At 46.4% G+C, this 12,326-nt stretch overlaps 1 pseudogene; it reads right to left on the bottom strand.

Annotated features, from left to right (window-relative positions):
• Positions 1-7,930: 7,930 nt before the first annotated feature.
• LOC139705895 (developmental pluripotency-associated protein 2 pseudogene) lies at positions 7,931-8,811 on the bottom strand (annotated as a pseudogene).
• Between the last annotated feature and the right edge of the window lie 3,515 nt (positions 8,812-12,326).

Below are 12,326 nucleotides of genomic sequence, written 5' to 3'. Positions count from 1 at the left end.
CTCTAAGCGAGTCATGTCCTCTCCAACAATCTCTCTTTTTGCTGACATTTTAGCCACTATTTCTGATGCCAGCCATCAAAGAAATCTATAGATACACTATTTTAATGCAGTATCTCAGCCTTCCATTTCCATAGGAAGCAGCTATTATTATCCCTTCCATTTCGTGGAAAAGAAAGCTGAGCCCCAGAGAAGGAGACCTCCTCTATTAGGCTAATTTGCAAATCAGCATATCTCCATGGCTCCCTAAGGCAGTCGGGCCTGGCAGGCTCAGGCCTGGGCTTTGGGGTTTGATTGGAATTCTGTCTCCTCCACTTGCTCGAGGAGTCAGGCAAGTTACCAACTGAGCCTCAATGTCTTCATCCCATCCACGGAGACAATCATTTCTAGGAAGGACTGCTAGCAGGATCCAGGAGCCCCTGAAAGCCGTTGCTTAACTTGGAACCCAGAATATAATAGTACTCGATTATTTGTAGCTGTTATTAATTAGCATTGTGCTACTTTCAGTCACCAAAGAGTGACTTGGAAACATATTTCTGCCAATGAAGGGGCTAGAAGAAGCCCGTGGCAAGGACTGTCCAGCATTCTATTGGGACCCTCTGCCAGCAGAGCACTGGGATGTAATTGAATGAAGTCATCCAGTGAAGCTGTGTCTAGCTTTGGGGCAGTGTCCCGTCACCCCAGTTGTGGCCATTTGGGAATCTGGGCCCAGAGTTGCTAAATTCTGTAGTTTTCAGGACAAGTCAGGAATCTAGGTTATTATATCAAACACTTTAAAGTGTTTTAACTTAAAACACATTTTTAGTGCTGACTGGGTCGAACTAAACCCATCTGTGGTTGGATGGGGCCTCAGTTTGCATCTCTGGGTCAGAGGAGGTTGATGTGGCTGTTGTGTGAAGGCTGAAGTCGCCCTTCCCCCAACTCACCAGACCCCATCTCTGGAGCTTCAAGAAGGGGCTGCTCCTGGGGGCTTCTGGCGGCTCATGGTTTTAGATGCTCATTTAGAAAGCAGCACCTAAATTCATAGTGTGAGTCCAGCCAGGTAGGCTGAGAGGGTCCAGAGTGACTGAGACCCATGCTCTGCTCTTGAAGGACATATGGTTTCGTGGGGGTAAGATTTCAGGTTCACCAAACAATGCAAAGAGAGGGAAGGCCAGGGGTGTGTTATATTTGTGTGTGCATGCATGCACAGAGGTGTGGGTGTATGCACGTGTGTGTAGTGGAGGGGAATGAGTGTGGAATGCTCCATCCAGGTCAAAGTTCCAAACTGGGACACCAATGTTACTGAGTAGCTTTTATTTTCATTTAGAGAGGCAAGAAAGAAAATGAAATTGATACTCCTCAACTTATGATGGGTGGGCTTATGTCCCCACAAACCCATTGTAAGTTGAATATGCTGTAATTTAAAAATGTATGTATTCTACCTAACCCACTGAATGTCCTAGGTTAGCAACATGTTGTATGGCACCTCCCAGCCCCAATGGAGTTGTGCAATTTCCATGTAGAGAGAGAATTGTCAAGAGAGGATCATACTGCATACCATGAGCTCAGGTAAAGATCAAAATTCAAAATTGGAAAGGACTTATGCGTATTGCTTCCACACCAGCCATTGTAAGGTCAAAAAATCCTAAGTCTAACCATCGTAAGCCAGGGGCCCTCTAAGCTTACTGAGCGAATCTAAGTAGAAATGAGATAGTGTTTTCTCTTAAAAATGTCCAGGATATATTGTCAAGGGAGAAAATAAGTTGCAAAGTAGTGTATGTGATGATTTGACTTTGTTGTTTTAAATGTTTTAAAAAAATCCCAAACAGGCCATGCACCAAGGTGTCTGGTCTGTGTGAGTGCAGGAGGCCCTGCATGGAATGAAGTCCGTTGGGGCTGTTAACATCAGTTACCTCAGGGGAAGGGACGGATGGGGGTTGTGTAACAACTTTTTGTGTGTTTGCATTCGTGTTCTGTTGTTTTGCTGGTTTCAGTAAGCCTGATGGCTGTTGCAATCCAAAAGCCATACGAGACAATTTAAATACATATCACACGAGCATCTACCAAGAAGACTATCATCCTCTGTAGAGATATCTCAATTTTCCCCATAATTATTACTATTATTACTTTTTTTTCATACTAGCGATTGAACCCAAGGGTATTTTACCACTGAGCTATATCCCTCCCCTTTTTATTTTTTTATTTTGAGACAGAGTCTCACCAAATTGCTTAGGGCCTCATTAAGTTGCTGAGGCTGGCCTCAAACCTGCCATCCTCCTACCCCAGCCTCCAGAGTCACTGAGATCACAGTTGTGTGTCACCAGGCCAGGCCTATTTTTCAATTATACTCCTGTGCATGTTCATTGTAGGAAAATCAGCAAGCGCTCATACATAAAACAGGAACAAAACTGAAATTACTAGAATTATACCCCGTGAGCATTTTGGAGCCTACCCTTTTGACTTGCAACTCCCCAGGAGAGGCTGATGGTTGCTGTGGGCCAGAGCCAGTGCCAAGCATTTGGGAATGGCAGGGCTAACCTGGCTGCAGTGTGCGGGTCCTGCCACATCATGCTTGAGACAAGGCAGCAGATGGATGAGTCTCAGGAGAGTCTGGACCCAGTACAGGGCCTGGGAATCTGCATTTGCCAAGCTCCTGGACACGTTCTGACAGGTGTTGCACTTGGAGCTAGCCAGCAGGATTCCAGCAACCTGCTCACAGCCACATGGTGAGACTGAAGTCCACAGAGGAGAAGAGACCTGCCCAGGAACACCCAGCCAGCCTGGCAGAGGCTGGGAGTCCACAGGCTCCCACCTCCCCTCGTCACTGAGTGCTCCCTGCTACGCTGCCGCTGGGCCCTTAAGGCCGACAGAGGTTATTGTTTTCTTATGCCTCCAATTAAACAAAAAATCCTGTCAACGGGCGACAGGCCTAATGCACGGAGGCATTAACCAGACTCGCAACCCGACCCGGGCCTGCTCCTGTGGGTGAAGCACATTCCTTCCCCAGGCCATGATGGCAGGCTCTCTCCTGATAAAGGGCCCCACCAGGGCACCATCACCCAGCCTGGTAGGCACCATGGTCCAGGTCAAAGTTCCAAACTGGTACACGGAGGCCTCTGGGACAGGGCCACCCTGCTGCAGGCTTGAGGCCTACTTGGTAGTCTTTCCTAGACACCAGGAAATCAGAGCAGGGAGACTGAGGCCCCGAGGGCTGAGGGCCGGCCTGAAGGGATCCACTGGGTCGCAGGCAGGCCCCACCAGCTTCCTTCCAGTCCCAGGCTGCTAAGGAAAGCAGGCGGGGATTGTCAAGCTTGGGGAGCAATCCCCAGGAATAGGGCTTGTGGGATGTGGGGCCATAGCTAATATCAGGGCCGTGTCCTGTCTGCATTCCTGATGCTGGTCCCAGGAGCAGAGGACCCTGAGGCCCTGAGAATGTGAGGTACCATCCAAGGTCACCCAGACTCAGACCCTCATCCTCGGAGTCCTGTTTCCTCAAGGAAGCCAGATCCACTGGAGCTCTAAGTCCAGCACGGGGTGCTCTCTCTGCAGCATGGTCCAGCCTGGCCCAGGCATGCATCCTGAACCTGGGTCCCAGGCAGGTGAGACTTCCACTACGCCTGGCAGAGTGGACATGATTAGGAAGGAAGGAGGGAAGAAATGCAGAGAAGAATGGCATCTCTTAGAAAAAGAGATGTCTGCCTGCATTTGCTCATTCATCTTTTGGTTGGAACCTGTAAGCAGCACTGAGCACACACCAAGTGCAGAATTCCTATGTATAAGAATCGCTCAGCCTCAACAGTGGGGGACAGACAAGTCAGCCTTCAATGCAACACAAAAAGAGAAGTGGGATGCACAGTGTCCCTGGTTGTCACAGCCTCAAGTTATGGAAAGAAGCAACACTGAAGCCCTGAAGGCCAAGAGGGCAGGGCATGTGTCCAGGCAGAGGTGGTGGTGTGTGGAGAATAGAAGCTTGATGGGGGCTTCGAGTTCCAAAGGCGCTCCAGAGGGTGAGTGGGAACATGCAGGAGGGTGGGGGGGTGTCAGCCAGGTTCTGAAGGGCTTTGAACCTCAGGCGGAGCCTCACACCTTTATTCCAAGAGCTAAAAGAAGTCACTGGAAAGTTTAAAGAAGGAGCTGTGCCAAGTGGATCAGGGATGGATTTGCAAACAGGATGCCAGGGGTGCAAGAGGCAGGAGGGAGAAGGATCGATTGGATATCGCAGTCATCGAGGTGACAGGCCCGTGGCAGACAGGCACAGAAATGAGAAGAAGGAGCAAAGAAAGTCTTGCAGGAGACCTCCCTTGACAGAGTGGGCAAAATGATGATGAATGGGGAGTAATGGGAGCAAAGGAGGAGCTAGAGCCCAAAGGCAGACTCCCCATAAAATGTTGGTTCAAAGATGCTTAAAAGAGGTCCGTTCTCTGAGACCCCTCAGGTGAGATGCCCGCTGGGGAACCTTGATACAGGATTGGAATGGACAATCGATTCAGAAACTGTTTATTGAGAACCTACTACATGTCTGGTGTTGTTCTAAGTCCTGAGAGTACAACAGTCAACACAGTGGCATCCCTGACTGTATTTCAGCAGAGGACAGAGACAGGAAACAAAAACAGAGCAACATGACAGGTGCTGATACACGGAACCAAGAACAAGGAAGCTGAATGAGGGCAGGGTGGGCAGCAGAGAGGGAGCTCGGTCTCAAATAAAGCAGCCAGGGAACGCTTCGTTGATGAGGCCTCTCTCTATTTCCACTTTTTAAAAACCTCTTTATTGTGATGTCACTCACATACTTTTCACCCTTTAAAAGACTACAGTTTGGTGGCTTTTAGTATGTTCACAGAGTTGTGTAACCATCACCACAGACTAATTCCAGAACATTTTCATCATCCCCCAAAGAAACCCTGGACCCACCAGCAGTGACTCCCTGCTTTCCATTATCCCCAACCCCTAACTTTCTGTCCCCATGCATCTGCCTATTTTGGACAGTTCTTATAAGTAGAATTGTGTGACATAGGGTCTTTGGTGACTGGCTGCTATCACTGTTTTCGAGGTCCATAACAAGGCAATTTTTGAGCAAACACCTGGACTTGAGCGAATGGGCCACACAGAAGTTAGAGGATGGCACTCAGGGACCCCAAACTGCACAAGCACAGAAAGAGCAGCCCTTGCTCTGGCCAAGCTGTCCTGGCCCCATGGGGAGACAGCTGGTCCCCCCAGACGGGGAGCAGGAGCAGGCTACTACAGCTGGGGTCAGGGGAACCTAGAAAGCCCCTTCTCTAGCTGGGGTAAGTGGGTTGCAGCAATGGTCTCTGACACCCAGGAGACTTTGGAAGACCTCTTCCGACCCCAAAGCTGGAGAAATCCCGTGGAATCAGAATGACAGTCCAGCAGATGGAGACAGATATGTGAAGCAAGACCCAGGAGGTGTGGGAGGGGCCGCAGTGGCTGTGCTGGTGCGGGTTCACTCGGGGTTCTGAGGAACAGAGGGGGGGAAAGCACACAGCTGGGTCCCTGATGAAGAGCCTGCTTTCCCTTGCACCCCTTCGTCTGGGTCTGTGAGGGCCCCGTGTCTCCACCAGGCCCTCGGGGATCTGGATGGGCGCTGTGATGGGCGTTTGCACAGCCAGAAGGGGAAGACTGAATGGCATTTCCTGGAGCTCCCCGGCCATTCTGGACTTTCCCAGGCTGAGTCAGGGGTGGAGGGTGGGGAGGGGAGAAGATGCCCAGAGATAGCAATGGCTCCTGTGCTTCCTGCACAGAGCCATGGACAGCAGAGGTGTCAGGAGTCCCGGGAGGAGCCTCGGCTCAGGAGAGCTTTGGTGAAGCCCTTTGCTCTGTGACCCACAGATCCCCCAAATGAAGACCCTGGACAGTGCCCTACTCAGCATCCCCAGCCCCAGCCCTCCAGGACTCCAGACCCCTAGCATCAGGATCACTACCCGGGGATAGACAAGTGCCTCAGGACACTGGAACTCCAGGACACTCTGAATAGCCACACGGATGGATGTAGGGCCAATGGGGTACTGTTTGTCTCTTAAAATAAGTAATTCTTTTTAATTTCATAGATATTTTAGTACACATCTCCAAATGTGGCATTTTTTTTGATGTTTATAGCAGCTTTATTCATAACTGCCAAAACTTGGAAGCAACCAAGGTGTCTTTCAGTAGCTGAATGAATACATGAACTGTGGTATATCTTGAGAATTGATATACTCAGCACTATAAAAATAATCCATGAAGACATGAAGAGACCTTAAATACATATTTCAGACTATTTTAAAATACACGTGTATGATTCTAAATATAAAGCATCCTAAAAAGGGCAAAGTTACAATGTCAGTAAAAAGATCTGATTTACAGAGGCTTGACGGGAGGAAAAAACAGGTAGAACTGAGGAATGGAGCATTAGGGCCTAGATAATTATGAATTATCATGCAGAATGTTGGATACACGTCAAACCTTAGTCAGTGGCCAAGTGTGGTGGGGGCCATAATCCCAACTACTTGGGAGACTGAGGCAGGAGGATTGCAAATCCAAAGCTGGCTTTGGCAACTTTTATTTTGGGGGGGTGGGGGTACCAGGGATGCTTTACCACTGTGCCACACCCCGTCTTTTTATTTTTAGACAGGGTCTTGCTAAGTTGTTGAGACTGATCTCAAACTTGCAATCCTCTTGACCTAGCCTCCCAAGTCTCTGGGGGATTACAAATGTGTATCTCCACACCCAACCAGCCTCAGTAATTTACTGAGACCCTATATCAAAATAAAAAATAAAAAGGGCTGTGAATATAGATTAGTAGTAGTGTTTTCCTGGGTTTAATCCCTAGTAAAACACAAACACACACACACATACACACACACAGATCAAAATCATAAGACGTTCAACAAAAAGCATGAAACCAAATATACAACTGGGGTTGTAGCTCAGTGGTAGAGTGCTTGACTACACACGTGTGAGGCCCTGGGTTCGATCCTCAGTGCCACATAAAGATAATAATTCATTATAACTAGTAATAATAGGTAGTTAATAATTAATAATAGGCCGGGCTTGGTGGCACATGCCTGTAATCACAGTGGCTCTGGAGATAGAGGCAGGAGGATCTCAAGTTCAAACTCAGCCTCAGCAATTTAACAAGGTGCTAAGCAACTCATGAGACCCTGTCTCTAAGTAAAATACAAAAATAGGGCTGCGGATGTGGCTTTGTGGTTGAGTGCCCCTGAGTTCAATCCCTTGTACCCCACCCACCACCAAAATTAATAATATACCAATATTGACTCATCAATTAAGGAATGTACAACACTAATAGGACATGTTAATATTAAAGCCAGGTGAGATAATGCACACCTATATCTCAGCTACTTAGAGGAGGCTGAGACAGGATTACAAGATCAAGGGCAGTCTCAGCAATTTAGTGAGACCCTAAGCAACCTTGGAAGAACTTGTCTCAAATTAAAAGGGCTGGGGATGTGATTCAGTGGTTAAATTCCCAGTACCAAAAAATAAACAAAAAAAAAGAGGCAGGGAGTTAGGGTTATAGCCCAGTGGTAGAATGTCCCTGGGTTCAATCTTAGTATACACACAAAAAAATTAATATTAAAGAGAAGCATAAAAGAACTCTTTTGCTCAGTTTCCCCATAAACCTAGCAGCTCTGCTTAAAAAAAAAAAAAAAAAAAATATATATATATATATATATATATATATATATAGTTAATACTTGAGTCTGACACAAATGATCAGGAGACACTGAAAATGAAAGATGGTCAGAAACCAGCCCAGCATTCATCAGGCTGTGTGATGATTTACCTATGGGCTCTCCACCACTTGTCCTGGGAGGGAAGAGGAATATTTGCAAATTTATGTCCTGTTTTGAGGCCAATAGTTGGAAAGCAGAAAACTTTTTGTCTGTTTCTTCTCAATTGCCTTCAGATCAAAATAGTACTTCAACATTGCTTAAGGTGGCACCTTTTGGTCTCCTACAGTGCATTGCCTTTTCTCTCTTGTTATAATTAATCCTTTCACCATCTTCTTATTCCTTTTTACACATTCAGGGCATAACATATTATCTTCTAGTCCCGAGGGTGGAAAAATACAGGCAGGTAACAGGAAGAGGGGAAATCATCCTCTTGGGAGTGTCAGGGACCCAAGTCTGACCTGCATGGAACTGCAGGCGAACCCATCCTGCTGTTTCTGCAGAAAGAAATTGGCCATGGACCACACACCACCTGACACCAGAGGTTTGCAGCAAAAAGGCCTCCACAGAAGTAGGGATGGGACACGAATTCACAGCCTTGCGCTGAGTGGCTCTGGCAGCGATCCTTGCCCAAGATGCCAATATGGACTCCTGAGCTGAATTTACCACTTCAACCATGTTAGTCTCTTCCTCTCTTTTAACCTTATTATGACTTTCCTGAAGCCCTGCTGCATTGGCCACTGCCTTCCATTTCCTGGAAACTGGCTTCAATCTGGCCTCCTGAGATGTTTCAGGAATATCATATTTTTGTTCGGGATATGCATGCTTCTGTAGCCTCAAATAAACCTCTATTTTCTGGCCATCAGTACTCAAATTGTTGGCACCAGTTTCGCAAAGTATCCCGAGAAACCTTATTAATTGGAGGCAAAATGGTCGGCAAGGGAAGGGGTCGTATTTTACAATTAGGTTTTGTTTCAGGAAAGCAGACTTCCTGTTTGATTTCTGCAGTTGAAGAAACACTTGTTTCTATTGGATAGTCTTGTTCCTCTGTAACTGGGACTAGTATTAAAATCACATTTTCCTCATCGAATTGCTCCTCAAGGAAGTTCTTCTCAGTGACCCTGTCATTTGCGCCTGACATTTCCAGGAACACTAGGAGACGGCAAAGGCAGCAGGGCTCAGGACAGCTATGCTGTGTGCTCCTCCCATTTTTTTTTTTCTGAACAAGAAAAAGAACACAAAATTTATGACATGCCTAAGGCATGGGAGTATTAGACTTCTATAAGGGCTTTTTTATTTTTAAAAGCAAACTATAACACCATTACCATAGTATATCAGTCAACTACTCATTCATAATAATGCTGAGCAACAACCCATCCCCAAACTCAGCAGTATATGACAGTTTGCATTTGATTTTCTCCCACACGTCTGAGAGGTATGGCTGAAGCCGTGGAGCTTGGCCCCAAGCTGCCCCTGGGGTCAGGTCTGTTCAATGTGACTGTTATTCTTCTGGGGCTGATGGGCCACAGTGGGATATGTTCTCTTGGTGGGGACAGGAACCCAAGAGCAAGTCCAACCCCATAAGCACATTTCAACACTGTTAGGTCACATTCACCAGCACCCATTGGCTAAAGCCAGTCACATGGCCAACCCTAGAGTGGGCGGGGTGGTGCCCCTGATGGAAAGAGCTGCCCAATCCCCTGTGGATTCAGGGAAGAATGAAGAATCAGGTCCTTGCAATCATTCCAACGCAGCATCCTCCAGAGATGACCAATATGTATGTATGTATGTATGTATATATACACATATGTATATTTACATATATATTTGTTTTTAATTTTTTGTAGTTGTAGGTGGATAGCATGCCCTTATTTTATTTGTTTATTTTTATGAGGTGCTAAGGATCCAACTCAGTACCCCACACATGCTAGGCAAACACTCTGAGCTATAGCCCCAGCCCCATATATTTGTTTATATTTACTTCTGTCTTTATGAACTGTAGATGTATTGTAGCTGTTTGTCCTTGCAATTCTGCTTTCATTCCCTCCTGTCTTCAGCCGGTGGTAGCCCCTTCAGTTGCATGACTTAGTCTCTCAGAGCTTCCTTGCTACTTAATCTTTTTCTTTTTCTTTCGTTTTTGGTACCAGAGATTGAACCCAGGGGCACTCGACCACTGAGCCACATCCCAGCCCTATTTCCTATTATATTTTGAGACAGGGTCTCACTGAGTTGCTTAGCACCTCACCCTCGCTGAGGCTGGCTTTGAACTCTGGATCCTCCTGCCTCAGCCTCCCAAGTCTCTGGGATTACAGGCGTGTGCCACCGTGCCCAGTGCTACTTAATCTTGATTATAAAATATTCCAAGCTTTTCTGTGCACTTCCTGCCCAAGACTTGGAATCAGTCTATTTTTTTTCACTATTTATCAATTTAAAAAATTAAAATTGACATCTAAAAATGGTACGTATTTATAGGGTACCATGTGATGCTTTGATATGTTATTCTGTCTCCTCTAGCACTTATTTTCTTTTGTGGTAAGAACACTCTAAGTCTTTCTTCTGGCTTTTTGAAATCTGCAGTGCATTATCATTATCTATAGCTACCCTACCGTGAAATGGCACACAGAACTTCCTCCCCCTCTCTAACTGATTAGTACCCATCCTCCACCCTGCCCCAGCCCTCCCTCTGCCTGCCCCACCCCCAGCCTGTGCTAACCACTGTGCCACTCTCAGCCTGTGAGCTCAACTCTTAAGATTCCACATATGACTGAGATCATGCAGTATTTCTCTCTGTGCTTGTCAGCCTAATTTTTAAAAAGTTACACATTCCCAAGATTTAAAAATCAAGCCATTTTTAAAGTATAAAAGGTAGAGCACACCCCTACCCCCTACCCCCTACCCGCTACCCTGGGGCTCATTCCTTTCCCTAGAAAAGCCACTCTTGTCACTATCTTCTGGATCTTGTAGGAGGTATTATGTGCCTCATGAGCTATACACGACTTGCATTTCTTAAAAAATACATGTAAAAACTTTATTTTAAAGTTATACTTTACTGTGGGTAATCATTTTATTTTATAGTATAGAATAATAATGATTATTATAAATAGAACTTTTGTCACATTTACCATGTGCTGGAGAGCTGAAGTCCGAACCGAAATCTGCCGACTGGTTAGGCTTTTCCCACACCTTCTGCCTTCTCCCTCCGGGGCACCGGACACACCCCACTCACCGTATCCCCGTTTGGCTAGGCCGGTGTCTACCGAGGTACGGGAAGCTCAAAGATTTAACATGCACAAATGGACATTTGTCATCTTAATAGTAATGAATACATTTCAATATGTAAGAGAAAAATAAAATAAAATGAGGATAGCAAGGGCCGGTCGCGGTGGCACACGTCTGTAATCCCAGCTGCTCAGGAGTCTGAGGCAGGAGGACTGAGAGTTTAAAGGCAGCCTCAACAAGGGTAAGGTGCTAAGCAACTCAGTGAGACCCTGTCTCTAAATAAAATACAAAATAGGGCTGGGTGTGCCAAGTGCCCCTGAGTTCAATACCAAGTACCAAAAAAAGATAGATAGATAGATAGATAGATAGATAGATAGATAGATAGCAAGGAAGCCTACAGCAAACCGTGTTTTCCAAGTTGCTCCCCTTACTGAAGCTGAGTTCAATTGGGGCCAGTTCTGTCTCTGAGCAGAAGGTAACTGAGGACGCTCATTTCTAACCTGCCTCTCACTCCCTCTCTCTCTGCCTCTGTACCTCCTCCTCCACTGGGAAGACCCAGCCTCCGGGGGGAATTTAATCTAAACTTTGATTAGAATCAAGACATCCCAGAGGGTCTGAGTGTGGTGGACTCTCAGGCGCCACCTCTGCCAGGACTTTCTTGGTAGGACTGGAGAGGAGGAGGCTGAGGGGAAGGGGCTCCCCAAGGCTGCACAGCAACTCATCATTCAGCCACCTTTCCACCACGCCAAACTGTGCCCCAAGTTCTGTGTCTCTGGGGAAGGTGGGGAAAGGCAACCAGGCGCTAATGGATTTGGAAAAGGGACGCTGCCCACCTCATAAACTCAATCAGAAGTCAAGGACCAGAGCGGCTCCAGAAAAATAAAATTACACTGTTCAAGCAGTCCAAAAGAAAGACCCGAGGAGGGGTGGGGCTGGGGCTCAGTGGTAGCGCACTTGCCTGGCACATGTGAGGCACTGGGTTCAATTCTCAGCACCACATATAACTAAAGGTTTATCAACAACTAAAAAATAAAACTATTTAAAAAAAAAAAAGAAAGAAAGAAAGAACAGAGGCTGGGGATATAGCTCAGTTGGTAGAGTGTTTGCCTTGCATGCATTAAGCCCTGAGTTCAAACCCCAGCACCACCAAAAAAAAATAAAATAAAATAAAAAAAGAAAGAACAATAGAAAGTAAGCCCTCCAACAGCAGATATCTCCACCCACCTGCCAGTCTCCCATCCCAGAGGAAACCAGCACTAATTTAGTGAATATCTTTCCAGAGATATCCTCTGCATACAGCAGCAAAGGCTTGTGCGTGTGTGTGTGCGTGCGCAAAATAATGTGCTCAGAATTTTAAATCAAGAGGATAAAAAAGTTTTGGAGAAGATTCACCACACTGAATAGAGTTAATGCCACTAACTAGACAACTTCAAAGTG

Source organism: Marmota flaviventris, chromosome 5, assembly GCF_047511675.1.
Source record: "Marmota flaviventris isolate mMarFla1 chromosome 5, mMarFla1.hap1, whole genome shotgun sequence".
Lineage (NCBI taxonomy): Eukaryota > Metazoa > Chordata > Mammalia > Rodentia > Sciuridae > Marmota > Marmota flaviventris.
Note: the sequence above shows the minus strand (reverse complement) of the source record. Positions and strands in the feature narration are given on the sequence as shown.